General features: G+C 46.3%; 1 protein-coding gene across 1 annotated transcript in view; it reads right to left on the bottom strand.

Annotated features, from left to right (window-relative positions):
- The window catches only part of LOC144175713 (pituitary homeobox 3-like), a 228,779-nt gene that overhangs the window by 6,599 nt on the left and 204,845 nt on the right, over positions 1-17,335 (bottom strand). The gene's annotated exons all lie outside the window — the stretch shown is intronic.

Raw genomic sequence — 17,335 nt, 5'->3', positions numbered from 1 at the left:
AGACAGCTGTTGCGGGCACATTTAGATCTGGACAAATTTACGAAATCAAGGTCCAGTGCAGTAAACGAAGTTACCGTACTTGGCGCGAGGGGCTACGAGGGGCTACACTCTGAAGCTACACCCGGGCTACGATGTGCGCCCTAGTGGAGGGATGCAGATTTATTTTGACCGCACGGAAAGTTTTCACGTGCGCCGATATGCCACCACGCCGGTGTTTCTTTGCTTTTTTTCTCCATCTGAAAAGCTGTTGCATCAAGCCAAGCCCCCAAGTCTTCTCCTCCAAGGAAGGGTTCTTGGCAGCGACACCAGAACGAGCCGTCAATGCTTCCTCGATCCCGTGTCATTTTGTTTTGTATGGGATACAGAATTAAAAGCCCTTAACAGCACCTACTAGTTCGCTCCACAAACCAGCGACATTATTTTCACAGGTTTCTAAAATGGACCCGCCGTTGGAACGTGGTGGCTTTGAGGTAGAATCTTTGGTTCCCTATCGTAATACCCTGAGTTCGAGCCCCGCAATCCTGCGTGCTTTTTTTTTTCCCAAGTCGAGTGATTTTTGTGTAACAATGTTATAAATGAATACTTGTGCCCAGTTTTTCGTAAATAACCATGGTTGGGAATGTTCAAGATTGCTTTAGGTGCCATGTGCAGCCTATCCCCGTGTTGAAATGATACTCTGCGTCGTGCTGGAAGGGCAGCTTCTGTACGGTGGACGAAATGGAAAGTCACCCCTCGGACGACATGCACACACCGACAACTCGGTGCAGAGGCCCCGTACGTTTCACGCTGCTCGCCCCGACAACGTGGAGCCTCCTTGTGTACTCGGCTTCCATGTGTGCGCCTTTGAGAACTTGCTTACGAAGGGCACCTCGCTAAGGTTCATTAAGAAGGTAATAAATCTGTTAAGGTACTGAGTGAGGACCAAGCATCAATTCTGTTTCGCAACATCTGGCCGGCCAACCTCCACCTCCGCTACTTTTGTCTACAAGACAATGCAATGAAAATTGAAGTTCCTGTCCACACACAAGTCTAGTTTTATCTCATTAAAATTATTTTCGACATTTGTGTCCTGCATAGGTATAAGCGTCGCAACCATCGACGGGGCAGCGGGGAAAGCGCTCTTCCCGCTGTTCCCATATCAAAGCGAGTCCGCTGCGCAACCTTCATTCAACTTACTGGTTAAGGTATCGAAGGTAGCTTAGGAAACCGAAGCCGATAGTCTCAATCGGCTCAAACCAAGTCCCAAACCACTGGCACAAAAAATGATGTTTTCAATCATTTTGCCTACGGAAGCTAAAAATGTTGTTCGTATACGAAAGGCTCCCAAGTGCTACCCTATCCTCAAAGCTAAGTGGGCGTGGGGCGTCCTCACCCGTTTCGTGAGCCCTGCGTGGTACGCATTCAGGGCATGACAAGACACCGACCAACAGGACACAGCGAAAAAATGCCTCCTGCTGCTAACCACAATGGTTGCGTTCCTAAAATCGCTTCAGCAGGAGACATTTCAAGGCAAGGTTTTGGCAGATCCCGGTTGAAGGAGCCTCATCGGTTTTCCGTGACCTCCTCCGCCTGCCCTCCAATCATGAAAAGGATACTTTCGAGCGGGCGTTTTGTGTGCTTCTATTACTGCAGATAAGAGCACGGAAAAGCTGCAACATTAACTGCAGTGACGTCCTATAAAATATGGACAACGAACCAAGCGTTCAGTTCGGCCGAGTTTTGAGTTAAAGTGTACACGCCGTGCAACGAAGACATGGAAGATGAATGGTTGGCGCTACTCCGAGACACTGTTCGACTCATCGGCACTATCAGTCAGGATTACGCGCCTTCCCGATGAAAAGCTCTTTTTCTGCTCTCTGAACCAGTGTGAAAAAATTATTCAGACTGCAAAATCATCAATGAATAATACAGTCCAGTATTTCTTGCACCACACGTGCGCGCTGAGCATAATTTAAAGGGGTCACGGAGGCAAAATGCTAGTTTAGTTCATTAGAAGGATTGCCTCATTAGAACAACGCTGACAGCACTTTAAAGCAAACTTCACTCAAATAAGCCATATAATTAGGAAAGAATGACCGTTAGACCCAAAAGCTCATTTACCACACTATACCCTACGAAGTATTATGGGAAGCTGTGCGACTGACTGCCACAAACGCAAGTTAGGCAGGGCTGAGAAGCTTCAGAACGAGCTAATATTTCCGCGTACATTTAATGCAGGTTCTTTTAATAGCTGTAAGAATGGTGGGGTAAACCATAGAAGTTAAGAACTCGCACGTAAACATAGAAGCACCCCTGCGTACTGCGTGCAATATGCCGTTTATAGCTGCACAGCCATCGGGCGCGCTGAGCTTATACTGGGCAACAGGCATAAGCGACGTTGTCTTCTGTGACTCTGTTTGTCAAGAATACTCAATGTTTAACGAAACGATTGCTATCAACCGTAACAAATGTAAGCCAGGTGAAAATTTGGTCAAAAACAAAGCCAGTGCGGACAGCGGTCCTGAGCGGTATGGTAACGCCATCTGGGGAAGGCGTTACCAAAGCGTAAACACAGCAACAAACAAAGCAACAAAAGACGTTGCACTACCCGCTGCAGCCGCACTCAACAAACTACCGTTCGTTTCAAATACCTGCTCTGGATATATCATCGCAGACGCTGGATATGACAATACAGCGGGGGAACTGAATGTTTGTCTTAAATTGCTTAATTTCTCAGTGAATAAAGCATCATTTGCATCCGGAAAAGCGCGGTGGCAACTATAAAACACCAAATAAAACAAACTTGTATTTTGTCTCCATGATCTCTTAGAGGTTTTTTCGCCTTGATCGTAAATGTAAATCCGCATGTTTTTTGCTTTTTTTTCGTTCATACTCCCAAACCAGGGCGTGTTGCTCATGTCTTGTAGACGATGATCATCTTCTATAAGACATGAGGTTAAACTAGTTGGTGAAAGTTCAAGGTAAACTAGTTGGTGAGTTCCCATCCGCAACCTAGCGTACCTCAGAGCGAAAAGAAGGAAATGCGCTATTTTCGAACTACCGTATCTACTTGCATAATGATCGCACTTGCGTAATGATCGCACCCCTGGAGTTCGTGGTCAAAATACGACTTTTTTTTTATTTCCAGCGCAATGATTGCACCCTGAACTTGCCGCAGCCATAGGTCGTATGTGTGCCAAGTCTAGATGACGATGGTCGTGCCTACCTTAGTTTCCTCCTATTTCAAAGCGGACATGGCTACGTGATTGCCGCGGACTTGCCGATATTAGCGATTTCGGCAAGCATGAGTTCATTATTGGTGCGGGAGAAACGCTCACTAAATGCGCATAATGTATTCACAAGACAAAGAAAAAAACGCGCTCAAGTTGCGGCAGCCGTACCATGTTTTGATGTCCCGCACTGTGAAGCAGCCGCCACTTATTGGTCGGCCCGTTCTCACCTCGCAGCAAACTCGTTCCGGCGCGTTCCGTAATTCATGCAAACATTGCATTTTGCGTAACCTTGCAACGTAACCGGCGGTGGTCTGTGGAGTTTTTGTTTTTATGTTTATTATGTTCATGAGACTATTGCAAATGTTCTGACCTGCAACTTGCGTTTTCTGCACTGAAACGTTTTTCGTGAAAAATTTACCTCGCATAATGAACGCACCCCTAAATTTGCATCATATATTTGGGGAAAAAAGTGCGATCATTAAGCGCGTAAATACGGTAATCTCCGACTGTGCAAACAAGGCCATAACCTCGGGAACTGGAAGACATAGGCGTACACGCACAAACTCCGTCGGCATAAAAGGGGCTACCGAAACTACTCAAGCATTCGTGATGAAAACTTTACGTCTGGTTTTCATATCTGGAAGTAACAATACCTAGTCACGCTGCACTCTAAGTCTCGCGCAAACCACATCCAAGTGCCTCGAGGCAAGATTTGGTGTTTGGGAAGGTGTAATTCGCTTGCAGTGGACTTAGAGGGACGGCGTTGCTCAAGCCTGTAACCCAGCAAGCCGAAGGCCCGCGTTGTCTCCGGATAGCCAGCTATATGGCCGAATAGGTTGCGGCAAAAAGGAAACATGGAGGGCGGCTCGGAACCCATCAGCATGCATGAACAACGAGCTCTTGTCGCCAAAGTTTTCAGGCGGGAACCGCGAGGGAGGCAGGGGTGAGCAATAACGGGCTGCCAGACGAGCGCGCGGAATCAAGAGCGCTTCAAGCCTCGGCGGTCGCGTTAACTCTTTCCGAAAGGGTTACACGCGACTGCAATGAGGTTCTTCTCTTTTACACCCCGTTCTCATTTTGTTGCTCCTCTCGCGAGGGCGCCGCGCTCGGGCTCGGTGCTGCCGGCGGCGATTCATTTTTCATGAGGCGATTTCGTCCTTTCTGCCCGCTCGTCCGCGACCGCGGGTTCGTGTTAATTTTCAACGAGCGCCGCCACGTACGTATATACACGCCGGGGCTCGCGCAACACTCTGCCAGTAATTGATATATATGGCCCGACACCCGTTTTCTTTGTCTTCTCGCTTCGTCGCCGCCTGCAGGCCATCGCTTGGACGTGCGTTCGCAACTATGTACTTGCGCGGATACGTACACGGCCCGGATAAGCAAGGCACCGGCAGTGCCCTCGGCTCGAGGATCCGGGCAGGAACAAACGAAGCCCAGGGTGCTGCTCACCGCGAAGCCCGGCCCGGCGACGACAAAAGCAAGGAAGCTGTTTTCGTTCCGAGCGGCCCGTCACGTGGCACCGCCCACCCAGCCCTTCTCCCTCGTCGCCCGGTTCTTTTTGGTGTTCCTGCAGGCTCGGCTGCCGGCGGTGCCGCTGTCGGTAGCGCTGCATTTCTCCGCGCGGGCACACGGCGACAAACGAAGCGGGCGCGACAGATCCCCAACGGCGCCCCGGCGCTTTTTCCTGCTGCTTCTGCTCTGCACGCCGCGTCTGCCCAGGGCGCTGCGGTGCCGGCCGCGTCGATCCGTCTTCATTTGCGCCCCTGGCCAGAACGCCGGAGCAACGATGTCGAGAACAAGAACGCGCTGCTGGTCTCGCTCAAAAGATTGCCGCCGAACACGCACGCATAAACGCTGCTGCGCGGCCTCTCACCTTTCCTTGACTGCTGGGGGAAAGACTCGGGCGCCATTTTCGCGCCACGTGTCCTTCCCGCCGTCCCCGTGTTAGCGATCACGTGCAACGGCGGTGCTGCACCCGAAATGCACCCAAGGCGGTGCGAGCACATGCTCGGCGATTAAGGAGGCTTCGTTTGGAATACGCACTACTGTGCTGAACGAAGGGATTTGCAAAGGCGCGATCACCGCGGCCAAAAATACTGCCCTCTACACTTCCCAAGGCAATAATTCAGAGGTGGTAAAGTTTAAGCAAAATGGGAAAAAACTCGAGCTTATGCGGTCCTCCGCAACGAAGTCGGCAATAACACTGAATGTGATGATAGGTTATTAGTATAGTGACGCCAGCGAAAGCGCGCTGCCGAGCCAGCTTTTATTAACAGCGGAGCTGTTTTTACAAGCAGTAAGTTCGCCGTTCGTGAGCGCGTGCGTCGCGGCGACCGCCCAGCGTCCCCGGCACGCGCAGTGGCATTAGAAAAAAATGGCAAAAAACCCCGAGGAGCGAGAAAATGGCGACCGCTCGTGAGCGCGTATTTCGCGGCGGCCGCCGAGTCCCTTGCTCATACAGTGCCTCTAGCAAAAAAAAAAAAAAAAAACGCTCTAGCGCTGTCGTTAAGCGCTACCGCGCATATAAAACAACAAACTTCAGCGCTAATGGCAAAGATGAAAAGACAGCCTCCTTGGGATAGGTCACCCTGGAAGCCGAATTCTCTAGAGGCCATTATGAATAATTGGATACATGGCTACGAGTGTGCCCATCGTTTCCAAAACAACTTGCATATCCCGCCACCGCTGCCTCCAGTCGATGACGAAGGTCTACGATGCTGGAGGTCTACGATGCTGATGATTACTTTGCATTCACCACTCATCGCGATGACGACCGCGACGTCTTTGATACAGTGATGACGACTACTAGCATCACGACTATGGTACCGAAACGTAACTATGAGTTAGGCAATGATCACCTACAACAGCTGTGCCATTCAAGTCTTGCGAGTGAGTTCAAGCTTGCCTGAATCTTTTAGTTAACCCCTTTACCCGTACCAAGACAGTGAACATGATTTTTTTAGAGCTGGGCGTCGATTAAAAATTTTAATCCGAAAATTTTAATCGTATGCCTTTAATATATTAATTAACCAATTAATCGAATGTGTCGATTAAGAAGAAAAATGCCTTACGAGGGCTCATTTGTAATTGTTGTTTTTGTTGTAGGTTATCGATGCTACTGAATACAGGTCATTTTAGGCGACCTGTGGTAATTCGCCCAATCACGGAGGCCAAGAAGTTCGTTGACAGTTTCAAGTAGCAGGGAGTTTCTTTTCTTGGTCAGAGTCATCCCAGCTTTGCTGAACACACGCTCGCGTTGATGACAGGAAGTAAGCGGAAGTAAGCGAACTCGTCGGGTTCGACATTGGGGATATACACGTAGTGAGGCCAAATAGAGTAATTTCACAATGCTAATTACGGGAGTAGCAAAATACGTGACAGCTAAGCGTCATATTTGCTTAGCGATGCGAACGCGGGTGCGTGTGGATTCACAGTAGCCGAGGGAAGAAGGAAAAGACGCGAAGGGATGATGACAATGATTAGGTGACACATGTGGCCTTTAATGGTATATCTAATCCATTTGCAATCACTGCACCGTAAGGAGTGCGTAAGTGAACGACTCTCCGACCTCCACTATTTCAGACACGACTTAAATTAATGTGCCCAAGCCAATATTCAGCCGCTTGCAAATTCTGTCAGCATGCAGGGAGGCGCATTATCGTAGAATGTAGACAAACTCCAGGATTGCCACCACTGCTGTTCTCTTCCCCTCACCCCCAAAAGCAGTCGGAAACAGTGCTGTCCAGCCCCTCCCTCCTTGACCAGCCCACCCTCGTCGAGCGGGCAGCCGCAGTGAAGGCTGCACATGGATTCCAGTGAATACGGAGCCACTTACACGTGATCTCCTCATCGATGCTCCTAATAAAGTTCTTATCTCTCCTTCTCTCTTTCGCTCTCTCACTCCCTATTTCTCTCTTTCTCCTAATAATTTTTAGAAACCTCATGAATACTTCTCCGTCGCAAATGCCAATTCACCGACATTATTGCCTAAGAGACTCCGTAATTGCTGAATATTAGTTTTAAACATTTATTCCCTTCGAAAGGAAGTTTCACAGACTCTCCACATTCTATTCTAATGTTATTCAAGTAGCCCTCCCACGGCGAAATCAATACGATATAACCTGTAGGGTATATGAGGTAAAAAGGTATTTCTAAATACATATCTATCGCAATGTTACTCATTTCCCTAACGAGAGATAAAATTTCCGCTAGTCCTTAATTTTCAGACATCTTTACGAGTAATCCTTACACGCAAAAATCAAATCGATAACTCAAATGCCCTACCTCGAAGCCTGCTTTTAAGCCCATTTGTAAAACGAGACAGAGCCGCTATGGGTATTTAACCTTCCATGGTTGTACCAAGTAGATGTTAAATAGCTAATTCTATTTGCAATAATCTCGAATGTACTGCGCGGGAAAATTAAATTTAACAAGAATTTCTGTGTGATTTTTAAGCTGTTTACTGAGGTAGCAAAAACGTTCACTTTTAGTTGGTTACCTGTTCTATATTCCATCCCTTACGACGAAAGTGTGTGCTTAGTTTCTCCGTAGAATAATGCATTATGAACTAGACTAGCCATTCCGGCTATACGTCAAAATATTTTAACAGCGAAGTTGTTTAGCAAATCCTAATTATTCGTTCCCGCAGCTAAAAATACCACAAAAATGCCGTGCGCGCGCACGTGAGCGCGGGCCCCGCGGCGACCACCCGGCAGTTAACAAAACCGAGAAAATACCTAGCGCTCATGTGTGCGTGCCTCGAGACGACCGCTCAGCGTCCCCTGCGCACGTTTGTCAAGCCAAGCATACACACTTAGGGGGATTGGCCAAGATTGGTCAAAAAACTTCAGCGTTTACCCTAATTGGGGCAACAGTTTCTCGGAACGAGAACGACACGTAATATCGTACGCCCCTCCGAGGTCATATCCAAAGATTATCACTTCAAAAAAATAAAAATAAAATAAAGACGCTCACACTTATAGCAACAACGATGGAGTAAATCACGTTGTGGCCGCGAAGAAGAAGCAAATAGGCTGCAATCCTGCTGTTAAACCTTCGTGATGGTCGTGAAGGTTGCGTTCAGCTTCGCTACCTTGAAGTCATCGCGTTAGTGGGAGCTTCCTTTATTTTTTTCTTATTTTTGACGGGTGTTCATAAAATTTACTGCCGAAAAACAAATTCAGACGCAAAAAGCAATTCAAGAAATAAAGGAAGCTCACACTAACGCGTAAGACTTGAAGCTGACCCGCCGCGGTGGCTCAGTGGCTAAGGCGTTGCGCTGCTGAGCACGAGGTCGCGGGTTCGATTCCCGGCCGCGGCGGCCGCTTTTCTGATGCAGGCGAAAAGCAAAAAGGCCCGTGTGTACGAGATTTCGGCGCACGATAAAGATCCCCAGGTGGTCAAAATTAATCCGGAGCCCTCCACTACGGCGCGCCTCATCGCCTGCGTTGCGTCGGCGCGTTAAACCCCCCAATCAATCAATCAAGACTTGAAGCTAGCCAAGCTGTATGCAACGTTCACAACCATCACGAATGTTTAATACTACGATTGCAGACTGTTTGCTCCTTCGCTGCCACAAAAACTTTTATTCCATCGTTGTTGCTGTAAGTGTGAGCGTCCTCAATTTTTTGTTGAAGTGATAACCATTGGACCTCACAGTGGAGGGGCGTGCGCTATGACGTGTCTTCCTCGTTCCGAGTAAGTGTTGCCACGATTACGGCGAACGCGGGAATCTTTTCTTTTTTGCAACTCTTGGCAAACTTCCTTAAGTGGGTAGCCTTGGCCTGACAAACGTGCGGCGCGGGGGCTGAACGGTCGTCGCGAGGCACGCACACATGAGCGCTCGCCATTCTCTTGGTTTTGCCGGGCGGTCGCCGCAAAGCCCGCGCTCACGTGCGCGCGCTCGGCAATTTCTTAGTAGTATCTATAACTGCAGACACAAAAAATTACGATTTGCTAAACAGCCTCGCTGTCTGCATTTCAAATTTTTAGATAGTTGTCGCGGGTATCTAACGTCGAATTCGCTTCGCTCATCTTAGTGGTATTTTAGTTTAGAGAACCCGTAATATTATCGCGCAATTGCGTACCATACCAATGACTTTGCATGCTACTCCTAAGCATGGCATGCACTGTACTATCGTCAATTATACACACAGCACATGGAACGAACGAAGAGGGATAGCCATTCAGCGGTCAAAGGGGCTCGTCCGCCCCACCTCAATTGCGTTGCACTGTGTACCCACCCCACAGCGTCAGCACAGAAACTTTCCTAAGACATGCACGTAAATATATACGTTCCGAACCTGCCCCAACAGCTTAAAACTTGAAATTATGGCCCAATCTTCCCGGTAAGAATCCCTATGTATACTGATTAGCGCTGCAGAACGAAGCGCCCGCCGTGCTTGCCGACCGGTCTGACCTAGAAGCTGACCGTGGCAGCTGCGCCCCCACCCAGGGGTAAACTAATAGGGGTCACGTTTGCGTGCCGCTTTCAGGTTGAGTTTTACAACTGGAATAGATCTAGTAACGTTGCTTGTCATGTAAGTGTAATTGATGAATCAGTTGTCCCCATCCCCGCATAAATTGCCAATACCGTTTGGGAATGTTTTTTTTCCTATAGTGTCCATGTCGCTACGACTTCACACTACACGCCCTCGTTTAAAACGTAGATTGCGATATTTTTTTAACCCCACTTCTCCGCAGGAAGTTGAGTTCACTCTAAACGCATTAAAAGTGACTGGAGCTGACTCGGATGGGATGCACGGCAAAAGTGTTGTTAGGGCTATCTTTCCTTAGGTCGAATACTATTCCCGCAGCCAGGAACGCCCTTGATTTCCTTAAAAATGTCCATTTGGCGGAAGTTAAATTCTTTAATCGTTATAATAGCGTGAATAGAGATAATTGGTGCGGCAGAATGTTCACAAACCAAAAAATAAGTAAAATATGAAAAGTAAAGTTTTCTTTAAATGATATGAAAAAATAAAAAAATATATGTGATTGAATGAATGAATGAATTTTTTATAGCCACTTATATACATTTGTATACAGATATGTACTTGAGACGACAAGTAAACGAGACAAAAAATTAACAAAAAGAAGCCATAGTCCTTCGAAACCAAAAATATTGACGAGTCTGAGGTGAAATTCTCAGCAAGCTAGAAATATCTTGTAGATTCGAATACATGGTATGTATACGTTAGATTTACTTAACCGATTTAACATTGAGGGCATAATAAAAGACACCTGTGAGCCATAATTTGTTCTGGGGCATATTACAATCCAATTGTCAGGTTGCTGTGTAGGATAAGGTGGATTACGCTCGGTACGGTTAGGTAATTGAAGAATACTGTTTTGCTGCTGGGAACGGGGAGCTTTTCTATAGACCATGAATAAACCAGTTTCGCATAGAGCTAGAATACTCAATTTATTTAATTAAGCTATTCAAGGCGGATTCCATAGATTGGTTATTTGGATATTGAAAATTGCTCTCAACGATCTTTTTTGCAAAATAAATATTTTGTTTGTTTATTCATCTGGGGTGTCGAGCCCCTGACAAGTTGACAATAATGCAGATTAGACAGAAAAAGAGAGTGGTAGATTAGTATATTTACTCCAGTTGGTATTACGAATCTCAGTTTGGATAACGCCCCCAAAACGGAAGATCGCTCATTTATCACTAAGTTTTCGTGACTTCTGGTTGACTGAACTACAGAAATGTAGTCCTAAAATTTTAAAGTCGCTCACGACCTGAATAGTTTGGGACTTAAAGGAAAAGGTACAGTTGTCCAGGGGTTGCCTATTTTTACCGAAAAAGAACATTGCCTTTGTTTTACATGCATTAACTGTAAGTGTATTGTTCTCGGACCATTTATTTAACACAGGTAAGGTTTGATTCGCAATAGTTACTAAATTAGGGTGGTTTGGTCCAGAGAATAGACGGGTGGTGTCGCCGGCATAAATAACAGGCTTGGCGTGCGGGGTAGCAGTAATCTTATACATCTCCCCACAAAACCGAATATTAAACGAAAAATGTCTGCAAAAGAACACTCAAAACAAGAAAAAAAAAACCAAAATGAGCAACCCGCATAACGCCCTGCATTTCTACAGAAATGAAGATTTGGTGGAAGTAATAACTTTAATCCTTACAATAGCATAAATAGAGAACTGGTCGGAGAGAATCTTTAAAAACCACAATATAAAATATAGGAAAAATAAAACTTTTACAACAATGATCAGAAAAAATAAAAAAGTATGCATTTTATACATTCCCCCAGAAACCCGAAGCCTAAACAAGAAAAGTCCGCCGTGAACGTTATAAATACGAATAAAAATAGCGTAAACGGACCAACTCTGCAGTACGCCTTGCATCTTCGAGAAAGAAAAAAACATAATAAGCGAAGTAAATGCGCTTCATTGCTATAATGGTGTAAATTTACATCATCGGTAAAAAAAGAAAAGAAAACGTGATTGATTGATTGTAGGGTTTAACGCGCCGACGCAACGCAGGCGGTGAGGCGCGCCGTAGTGGAGGGCTCCGGATTAATTTTGACCACCTGGGGATCTTTAACGTGCGCCGAAATCTCGTACACACGGGCGTTTTTGCTTTTCGCCTCCATCAGGAAAGCGGCCGCGGCCGGGAATCGAACCCGCGACTTCGTGCTCAGCAGCGCAACGCCTTAGCCACTGAGCCACTGCGGCGGGTCAGAGAAGAAAACTTACACACAATAAAATATTTCAACGTCTTACGCTACTCATAGTCACATTTGGCTGTAAAGAACTCATTCTCTAGACCAGGGGTCGGGAACCTGGGGTGCCTGGTATAGAGCAGAGTCTATACCATGGTCTATCCGCCCCCCCCCCCCGCCCCCCCCCCCACCCCCCCCCGTCGTCACAACCTTCTCCCCTCCCCTTGTCACTTCCGCTGAAGCCCGACAGGTCAATTTTGACCTCAAATGGGGTTAGACGGGATACAAGAACAGAGAATTGATCGCTTCCAGTTGGCATTGTCCTCCATCTTCACACTTAGCCAGATTATTGTCAATCATTATCGAATATTAATGTCAATTAGCTAATTTTTTTCTTTTACCCGAACGAAGATTAGCCACCAGGGGCCGCGTGGTGTGGAAGCACTTCGCATGCGCTCCTGCGTTTTTCGAGCATTGTCCCGGTTTTTCGCCTCCAGTCAACGAGACATTGACGTCATCGCAACCGCCAAGCGAAGCGGAACCGATGCACATCGGATTCTGACTGGTACGTGTACCATTTACACCAGTTATAGGCCAGCAAGCGGGACGAAGCGAGTTAAGCCTGATTAAAAGAACACCCGGCCACAGCCCCTCGGTTCACGTGGCGTGTGGCATTCTCGCGCTCGTGTCGCGCGGCTCGGCGCTTGCCGGTGGCCAGCGTAGAGGGCGATGACATCCGAGAACGACCAGACGATGAGCGAAGAAAGCCCAGAGGATACAAGTGAGGGAGCAGAAGGCGGCGGCGCCCGAATAAGCTTCGATGAAAACAGCGGTAGGACGGTGTATCAAACGATGTGGCTGACTGAACTCCACAGAAGAGGCGCTGCTATGAAGAAGGAAGAGGAAGGCAAGCTTACAGTCATGCACGGTGCAGCAAGCAAACAAGAGTTGGAAGGAGCCACTTCCTTCAAAGTTTCAAAGTTTCAAAGTTTATTTCAAAAAATGCAATAATATGCGATTACATAATGTAAGTATACAAGAGAAGGTCCCAAGGTAAGAAACCGTGGGCGGGACCTCCTATGCTTTTACACCATAAAGAACGAGCATATAAAAAGACGTAGTTGGAATTCAGCAATCCATTAGCACGTAACGGTAAAAAAAAAATAGTGGGCGATACAGAAACACCTCAAAAGCACACAATAGCAAAGTATACCAGAATATGGGTCAACTGTGTATACTGCACAGACCAAATGAGAGCAAACCATTCAAAAAAAAAATTGAAAAAATAAAGTACAATACATTTTTGTTTGAAATAATTTATACATGGTTACATGCAAACAACAACAACAAAAAAAAAAAACAAGATGCCAGAAGTGTTCTCCAAAACCAAAACCGGTAGTACTGGCATAGCCCAATTCCTCTTATTCCATTAAATGCATGCGTAAATGCTTTTTAAAGAAGAACAACGATTTAGAGTTTTTAAGGTCAATGCTTAAAGTGTTCCAAAAGCTTATTGCGGAAATTGCGATAGTTTCTTTTCCATAATTTGTTCGTACTTTGGGTAATTTTGATTTGATTGATCTTAGGGTTTAACGCGCCGACGCAACGCAGGCGATGAGGCGCGCCGTAGTGGAGGGCTCCGGATTAATTTAGACCACCTGGGGATCTTTAACGTGCGCCGAGAATGGACTCAACTCCCTGTGGACAGACACATGGGGTTCAAGAAAAAAGATTGCAAACTGCGATTGAAAGGCGGAGCATACTGCGAAGCCGTGGCGATAGGAACATTACGGAAGAAATTTTCGCAGAAAGCATATGCGATTTCTGCGGGTTCGGTGATAACGGATACATCCTTGCGTAGAGTAACTACTCTGTCGGGTAGTTGGACCTTATTTAAAAATTCATTAAGTATTTTCCATTTTTTCTTTACGTCCTTGCCACATTCCTGAAGGCATTTTTCGTAATAGTTACGTTTAGCTCTTTTGAGTAAAAGGAAAAGGATTTTACCATAATTATTTAGGCGCATTTTAAGTTTGTCATTAAAAGGTTGTCGTTTAGTTTTTTATATAGGTTATCCTTCTTACGCAAGGAACGTAAGAGAGAAGTTGTAAGCCATGGTGCGCGCGGACTAGAGTATTTTTGATTGGACTGATCTATGGTAGTGCTGTGATTAACCGCACTATTAATGACAGTGCAAAACTGGTCTAAGGCAACTTCAAGGTCGGAACAGTTGGTGATAGGGGACCAGTCAGTGCTAGAAATTAAGTCGAAGTATTTTTCGCGGTCAAAGAGAGACCAGAAGTTCGGTTTATTAATGTTTATGGGTCTAGTATCGAAGCACAGAAATACCGGGAAATAGTCTGTAATCAATGTCTAAATTACACCAGCAGTGGGGGAAGTGAAAAAGTTTGTCAAAATGTGATCAAGTAACGATTCAGAACCCCTATTACTACACCTCGTGGGAATAGAAATTAGCGATTGAAAACCATAGCTAGAAAAACAACTCATGTACTCTAAACAAACAGAATTGGAGGTATCAAGAATGTTAATTCACCCAAAATTATAACGTTTTTGTTTTCGAGAGATAGTCTATCAAGAACGAGCGAAAATGCACTAAAGAAAGCTGATAGTTCGGATGAGGGGGACCGATAAATTGTGCCGCAGACAGTTTTACAACTGTTGTCACAAGTTGGGAAAGTATCAAGTTCCACCCAAACGGATTCACATTTCCGCACGTTAAGCGATAAGTCAAGTCGGCGTTTGTAAGCAATGCTTTTATGAATGTACAGACCAGAACCACCGTAAGGATCCTCGGAACGATGGCAATATTCGGACGAATAACCGGGAATGTTGAAAAGGTTTTTATCGGAGGGTGTTAGCCAAGTCTCAGAAAAACATAACAGTGAAAAGTTGTGTTCCAGGGAATCAATGAAAGTGCTAATATTATCGTAGTTCTTTCTCAAGCTCCGAGCATTAATATGTATTGCGGATAGCCCTTGCAGATTACTCAAGGCTTTTTTGACGTGCTCAGGCGATACGTAAGACATGGAAAATTTAACAAAGCATGGAAGCGAATGAACCAGTGTTTACATGCTGAAACACCTTAGATCGCTTTCGCATGCGAGCCGGTACACTGGTCCGTCTAGTGTCTTTCTAGCCTTGATAATACAACGATCCGTCCAGACGAACATCCACTTATGTTGCTTTTTGAGGTCGAGTGCCTTTGAGAAAAGTCGTTTATTGTCAGGCGTTAAGTGCTCATTAACGTAAATCGGAGCCTCTTGAGAAGCGGAAAAGCCGAGATCAGTGGTTTTGGGACGGCCATTGCGGGCTTTGGTGAGGTAATCCGAACGTTTGTCAAGGGAGCAGAATCGCAAAACGATGTTTTTTTGTGTACTGTTACGCGTCGGAATCCTGTGAACAGTGTCGATGTCCTCTGGTTTTAAGGGGCATCCATCCTCTCGCCAAGACACGCCACTATCTTTTCACAGTCTTCCCCTTGCGTCACAGGTTCACCTTTTATTTCTAGATTGTTGAAACGCGAATATTGCTCGAGCTGCGCGACCTTGCGCATGAGCGTGTCATTGTTTTCCTCGAGTTTTTTTGTTTTTAGCAGCAAGGACAGCGTTCTCAGTTTTCGCGGCCTCGAATTCTTTATTGATGAAATCCATCGATTTCTTCAACTCAACCACTTCGTTCTCAAGCTTCCTAACATCAGCTGGGTTACATGTCACAACACAAAGTTTCACAGACACGATCGCACGACTCAAATCAACCAGTATTGTTTCCACAGTATTCTTGAACTCTTCCAATTCTTTAGATAGCGCAGCTACAGTGGGACCCATGAGTGACTCGAGACAAGCAGTCCAGGCGGATGGTACGCAATTGCGAATAAAAGTATAATCACCTGCGTGCGTAGGCAAGAAAGAAAATCCAGCAACTGGGAGGAAGAAATCTACTGCCAGTAAGTCGCCGCCTTTGCCGGAGATGGACTACAAGGTTGTAGTCCATCTCCGGCAAAGGCTTGTGATCATGCGGACATGTTAGAAGTGTACTATGTGGTGGTGTATACGTGTATTTATGCTTGCGATGTTGTGTGTTGCGTGTATTGTGCGTTGGCAGTGCCTTTAATGAAGTGTATATCGCTGTGTTGTGCTATGTTTCTTCCCAATATGTGCCCGCCCACATGTGGCCTCCGTGATGTTGGCTAAATAATATACGTTATCCATAAGGAAACCAAGGAAGCGCCTTGAAGTGCCCACTGATGGTGATGCTAAGTAGCTACCCCTCCCCACTCTTACTTTTTTTTGCGTCATCTATCGGTCATTTTAAAACGTTTACGATTACTTTACTTCGAGCACGCTAGAGGGCGAGCATTGTCGAGGATGCGACAGCGACGGATACGTTTTTCGTGTTGCCTCCGTTGCCTTTGCGCTGAGATTTACGATTGCAGACGATCCGCGTTTTGATGCATCGGTTGTAGCAAGGTACGGCGACTAACAACAACTGGTTGTTCTCAAACGGCCGCATTGGATGCTTGTGATCTCGTGTGACGTGAACGGCGGGGTGCGAGCCTTTCGGAAATAAAGGCGGCATTTTGAAAGCAATCGGTATGACTTCTACTTGTTTACGGCGGCGCGTTCGCTCTGAACGCGTAGGCGGGGCGCGCAGCGAGACGAATGCAAGTGGCGCATACACGACTGGCGACCATCGCTTGCTAACCGCAGTTCTGGTGCTCGGTCGGTAATTTCTTGGTTATTTTAGCGCATTTTGAGCGCACACAACCACAGTGACCTACTTATTTGTACTTCCTCGATTCTCAAACCGATCGGTTCGCTAGGCCTTTATCTGCTTTATCGCATGACAAGCCTTGCTTGGGTGACGCTGTCAGGGGAGGAACGCTCTCCATTAGCTCACGAAAGAGGGAAATCTTCCTCCACTCCTAGGGTAGAAACGCGCTCTTCCCTCTTAAAGGGAGAATCTTTCTACCATTTAGGGAGCAATATATGATACATTCCTGTTTCACCCTTAAGGGAGAAACTACCACACCTTTTTTTCTTAGAGTGCAGTCGTCATCGGAGCAACGAAGCAACGTTACTCCCATGAAGACTGGTTCTCCTCTGGTAACCACCTCCTAGTCTGGTAAGTACCTCCTTGTATATGGTCCTTACACCGCATCTTATGTTTCCTAATTGAGCCTTTCGCGTAAGTTCCGATATGTGAAATTTCACGGAAAGGGCTCTCAACGGGAAGGAATACTCTCGAACTCAGAGCGCTTCCGTAAGCTGATGCACAACCATGAGCTGAAACTGCTGCCTCTGGGAAGGAGCTCAATCGAAACATCGTAAAAGCTGAGATAAAATAAAGTGTTCTTCGATTCGCCAAACAGACAAAACGCGTATCACCGAGGATTGCCCAGCCTATTCGTCGAGCTCA

This window comes from Haemaphysalis longicornis, unplaced genomic scaffold (genome assembly GCF_048455015.1).
Source record: "Haemaphysalis longicornis isolate Haplotype H1 unplaced genomic scaffold, Haemaphysalis longicornis Haplotype H1 scaffold_1, whole genome shotgun sequence".
NCBI lineage: Eukaryota > Metazoa > Arthropoda > Arachnida > Ixodida > Ixodidae > Haemaphysalis > Haemaphysalis longicornis.
Note: the sequence above shows the minus strand (reverse complement) of the source record. Positions and strands in the feature narration are given on the sequence as shown.